Here is a 6191-nt window from a genome sequence, read left to right as displayed (position 1 = left end):
TATAACTTTATAGGATTCATTCTGTTATAATTATATATTTTTTTAATTATATATATGATGCAAGAATATATATATATATATATATATATATATATATATATGATGCAAGAATATATATATATATATATATATATATATATACCAGGGTCATGTTAGAAACTAAATGAGTGTATGACTTATCTATTTGTGGTAAAAGAGATTCACTTCAAAATAATGATTTGATTATTGTTGTTTTCTATTTGAATCTATAGTTTATTTTTTTAAACTTGAATATGTGATTATTTATGATAAAACAGGTCATTTAACAATTAAATTCACTTATAACACAATGAAATAACTTTATTTTAATAATTATTTTTTAATTTGAATTTATTAAATTAACATATATATTATGTTTTTAATTTTTAATATTATCTTCTCAAATTGTATGCTTCATGTGATTCATGATATAATGGTCTTATCTTATAAACTATTATTGTATTGAGTTGTTTTTATTAAATATATTTTAAACATTTATTAGGTTAATATTTTTTATAAAAATCAATTTTTTTTATTCTTAGTTTCTATAATATAAGACATTAATTTAATCAAATATTTTAATCTATTTAAAATAATAATAAAAATATTTAAAATCATTTTATTAAATTAAAATTATTTTAGATAATGAAAAATATTTATATTATTAAATATTATATAAATTATAAGATTCCAATTTAGTAAGTATTTATCCAACCAAAAAAATTAAAACCATTTAAAAATTCATATATTATTAATCAAATGAATTAAACTGTATACTTTATATCGCATTAAAACGATCCAGTTAACGAGGAAATAACTTAATTTAATTAACCAAAAAGCCCGACACAAAAGCCCGACACAATCTATAACAGACACCAATAATATTTGACGGTAAGTCATATGGGCGAAGCCCAGAAAGACCGAAGTTCAAATCTCATTGAGTACAATGATCCGCTGTGGTGACGGCTAGAAGGACGAATTCCCTTTCCCATAAATAGCAGTTACTGATTCACCATAAACACCATATATATATCAGAAAAACACCATAAACCTTGAGAAAAAAAAAAAATTAACGCTTGTGAGTTGTCGATAAGTGAAAAAGAGAATCTTAATGTCCCTTAACTTATACAGTATGGTTATTGCGCTTTGACAACTCCACCAAACGAAAAAGAGACTCTTTAATGTCCTTGTAACTTATGCAGCAAATAGGGTTATTGCCGTTTCACAACTCCGCGAAACGTTCTAATGACCTACGATAGTGTTACGTACCAGCAACGTATTGAACTTCGTTTAATTTTGGATTTAATTATTAATTAATGGTAAAGATTTAATTGCTCATAGTAATATATAAAAATTAAAATTTATATTTATTTTTAAAATAATTAAATTTTTTGAGTTCATTCAATTAAATTTATTAATTACAAGAAAAAATATATTAACAAGGGTGATATGAAATGTCTTGTAATTTTTTGAGTATGTGATATAGATAAATTATAATTTGTAATAAAGCTATTTATAAATTAAAAATTTCTATAAAAAAAAATAAAAATAAATCTACATAATTAAAAATCTTTTTATATATTTTTTTATTTATATATATTCTACTTATATACTAATTTTTTTATTATCAATAATAATTATAATCTGGTTAATTATAATAAAAATAATTTTGATTTTCGGAGATCTTTCTACAATCTTTGTTCGTTGACCTCTCCACATTTTGAGAGGATATGATGTTCACTGATAGACATTTGAGGGTTTTATTATTGGATATCAATCTCAGGGTGTCGTCACTCTTTCCACCTCTGCTTTCATAGAATAAATATTTACTCACCAACCTCTCTCATCACATCTGTCTGACGGCGTGACAAAGCTCTCTCGTCGCATCTGTCTGACGGCGCACATCTAAGATGACGTGGAACACATTCAATGGAGTTGGTATTCCCTGTTCCACTAGGAAAGTAAATCGGGCTGGATCAGACCGGAGATGGTGCCCGTTGTTACCGCCACTACTGTTATTTTCTTGGAAGCATATTTTTCCCACATGCCCCTGCTTCACTCCTCCGGCTATAAGAGGGTGTGCACTCCTCTTCCAGACGTCCTCTCCTCTTCCATTTAACTCGCTTTCCATTCATTCATTCCATAATTACTTACGTCTGTATCTTAGGCCATGGAGAATCCTGAATCCTCTTCAACAAGGGGCTGGTGGCTCTACGCCATTTTTCTTACAAAGAATGGAGTACCTGACCATGTATTACATTCCACGGACCATGTTTCTACAGTGGGGCAGTGGTCACTCTATATAGGACTGCTTATTGTTGCTGTTTGTGGTGCAATGGTCTCTTGGTTCAGCCCTGGAGGATGTGCATGGGCTGCTGCGAGACACAAGAAAGCTATCGCCATTCCTGGCCCCAAAGGATGGCCCGTTATCGGAAGCCTCATGGACATGAGCGTCGGACTTGCTCACCGAAATCTCGAGTATCTGGCTCGTCTCCATGGTGCCAAGAAAATCATGGCCTTTAGCTTGGGCTCAACGCCAGCCGTGATTACATCGGATCCTGACGTGGCCAGAGACCTGCTCAGCTCCCCTCACTTTGCAGACCGACCACTCAAACAATCCGCTCAGCAGTTAATGTTCGGCAGGGCGATGGGGTTTGCGCCCAACGGTAACTATTGGCGACTCCTGCGAAGAATTTCTGCTACTCATCTCTTCTCTCCACGCCGAATTACGGCCCACGAAGTCGGTCGTCAGGTGGACTGCACGACAATGCTTTCCGACATAAGGGATGAGTCTGATATTAGGGGCGGCGCCGTCACGCTCCGTCGACACCTCCAGAAAGCGGCCCTTAATAATATAATGGGAAGTGTCTTCGGCCAACGGTCGGTGGATGCCGAGGCTGAGAAGAATCTTCGCGAGATGGTGAATGAGGGATTCGAGCTCCTTGGAGCATTCAACTGGGCTGATCATCTGCCGTGGCTACGAGTGCTCGATCCACTCAGAATTCACAGCCGCTGCGCTCGGCTTGTTCCGCGTGTTACATCTTTTGTGAAGAACATCATCGACGAGCACCGACAGAGGGAGAACACTGCCGACTCAGACTTTGTGGATGTCCTCCTTTCGCTCCGAGGAGACGACAAGCTCGATGACGACGATATGATCGCAGTTCTATGGGTAACATAATTAAGCACGATACAATTATTATTTTTGTGTTAGAATTAAAAGTTTTATTGTTAAAATTTAAAAAATTCGTCTCTTATTTTGTTTTGATGCAGGAAATGATATTCCGCGGCACAGACACAACGGCTTTGCTTACAGAATGGGCAATGGCAGAGCTGTTGCTCAATCCGCAAGTGCAAAGCAAACTTCAGGGAGAGCTGGACGCGGTTGTCGGGCACAACAGAAGCGTAACAGAAGCCGACATCGAGAAGCTGCCGTATCTACAGGCGGTGGTGAAAGAGTCTCTGAGGATGCATCCGCCGGGGCCTCTCTTATCATGGGCCCGCCTCTGCACGGAGGATTGGTTCATGGCAAACGGGATGTGCGTTCCGGCGGGCACGACGGCGATGGTGAACATGTGGTCCATTACCCACGATCCGCAGATCTGGGAACGTCCCCATCAATTCCGTCCAGAGAGGTTTCTCCCATCGGAAGGCGGACAACATGTGGATGTCCGAGGAAACGACCTGCGGCTTGCACCTTTTGGTGCCGGTCGTCGCGTATGCCCGGGCAAGGCTCTGGGTCTCCGGACAGTTCAGCTGTGGGTGGCTAAACTGTTTCATCATTTCGCATGGGTGCCTTCTCCTAACCATCCGGTGGACCTGACAGAGAAGCTTAAACTATCATGTGAAATGGAAACGCCCCTTACAGCCATACCTGTGAGTAGGATCCCACTTCCTTCAACTTAACAACAATTCCGTGCCGCTATACTGTGTCTTAATTCGCTCATGATTGCATATATGAACTGTATTATTCCCTGCTCACAACCACCAACTTATATATAAAACAACGTTTTCTTTGTAATTATTCCCTTATTACAACCACAACCTTACACATAGAAACAGCGTTTCCTAATTCATTTTCTCGTATATGACTAAGAAATATCGATTTTGTACACACAATATTAAAACTTTGGAGTTATTTCGATTTTGTATAGATGATTTTAAGATAATAAAAGGCCCGGTATAATTATTGTAATTTGCATTTTGTACGGATGATTTTAAGATATTAAAAGGCTTGGTATAATTATTGTAATTTTAAAGGATGTTTGTGTTAAAATTTTAGTGAGCAATCTATTACAACTAAAGATAATGTTGTTTTTTAATATTTTTGAGAAAGTATTATAGCAACTAGATCAGCCAGATTTGATACTAAACCTTCATTGAAGTCCACTTTCATGCATACGCAGATGAAACTTAGAAATATTTTATCAATCTTTTCTATCTACTTTGATGAAGCAACCTAGAGAGTCACCAACGTCCTCTAGGATCTCTCGCCAACTCCATTGAAAAGGAAATTTTGGAAGTCTAACCCAAAAAGGAATAGGCAAGGTCTTCATGGTACGAGGATTAAACTCTAAAAACCATGTTGAATGAAGAGACCAACCCAGCCCCAAAACGAGGGCCCCTAATAAAAAATATTATTTCGGTCTTCTAGATCTTTGAAGAAAACCATGAAATATCCTTTCAAGAAAAATAACAAATCTATATTTTGGGACCAGTTCTAGTACACCTAATCCTCGAGGGTAGATGTCGAGGTCAAAAGATGTTAAAACAACATATAATCCCTCATCTTTTAAAATATGATGTTCTCTTATTAATGATGATATTCACAATTTCAAGTTCCTCACAAGTTCACTTGCCTCCCACACTTCGCCATTTTTCCGAAAATCCTCCCAACTGGGCAACTCACTTTCACCGGACCCTGCATGAACTGCACATTACACAATCTCAACCCTCAGTGATGCAACCCTGCTACCTTGAACTGCATAGTGCGTAGTCACTATTCCCCTGGGAAGTTGAACAGCGCAATTCCAGAGCTGAGCAGACTGCCTTCATCCCCATAATTGCACAATAGCTTCTCCTTCTTCCTCTGCTTCAATGGAGGAAATTCTAGAATGGCTCAAGAAGCCTACAATGAAGACTCACTCCTCCAATCTACAAGAGGATGTCACCATTCACAACTCTAATATCAAGGTTGATCTAGATTTTTGTTATCCACTATCTTATTCACATCATGACTCTTTGTACCATGACCCACTTGGTTAATCTGCTTCACCAGCCAATTTTTCACATTCTCTTGGTTCTCAAGCTACTGGCTCAAAATTGTGACCAGGTACAAGGCAGTCACGTTACGTAGAAAAATCAGCAGAAAGGTGAGGACACTATCAATTTTTCCCCTATGTTTCGAAATCTTTCATGTCAAAATAATGAGTTTCCATTATTAAACGATTCTCAACCTTCTAATATCGATGGAAAATCCAGTACAATTAATCCTTCCAATCAACCCCCAGGCTTGGGTAGTAATCATTCCAATGATGATAATTCTATTTCTTTGTGTCGTGAAGAATGCCCAAGCACATCATATGATCTTGTGGTTCCTCATGAAGATTTTATTTGGATCTAGAATCTTCTTCGGGCAAAGAAGGTGTTCATATCGAAACTTCCCCTTCACCTCACTATCCTTTTTGTCCTACCATTCACAACACATTCACTTGCAACGAGGATACTCCATGTTCTTTTGTTTCTTCGTCTGATGAGTCCTTGATTGACACAAGGTGGTGAGGTTGTCCATGATGAAATTGAAAACAGTCAAATCATAGAAAACTCTTCCCCACCCCTCATCATCGCTTCTTTTGCATGAAGACAACTCTTCAATTCTTCTTGCTCATGAGATCTCACCAATTCATTTTTCCTTGAATGAGCTATCAGAATGGCCTCTTCAATTGAGTAATCTGATTGTTGTTGAAGCTGAAAAAATTGGTGAAACTTATGACAGAGATAGTTTCCATCCGGAGAGAAGTTTTGAAATTAGCAACAGAAGCCACCCTCAAACAATGCATGATCTGGTTCAAGCTTCAAAATGTGATGCTACAATCCTGGAAAGTTCTGGGACCTGCCAGGGAGTCGAGGCACTTCAACTTCCATTGATGGTTATGTCAGGATCTCGTGACTCT

At 37.6% G+C, this 6191-nt stretch overlaps 1 pseudogene; it reads left to right on the top strand.

Moving 5' to 3' along the window:
* The first annotated feature begins 2137 nt into the window (after nucleotides 1-2137).
* On the top strand, nucleotides 2138-3924 carry LOC149202936 (cytochrome P450 78A4 pseudogene; annotated as a pseudogene).
* Nucleotides 3925-6191: the final 2267 nt, after the last annotated feature.

This window comes from Pinus tabuliformis, chromosome 2_1 (genome assembly GCF_031772625.1).
Source record: "Pinus tabuliformis cultivar Carrire ecotype Pingquan chromosome 2_1, CPIR1, whole genome shotgun sequence".
Taxonomy (NCBI): Eukaryota; Viridiplantae; Streptophyta; class Pinopsida; order Pinales; family Pinaceae; genus Pinus; species Pinus tabuliformis.
This window is presented reverse-complemented; position numbering and strand designations above follow the sequence as displayed.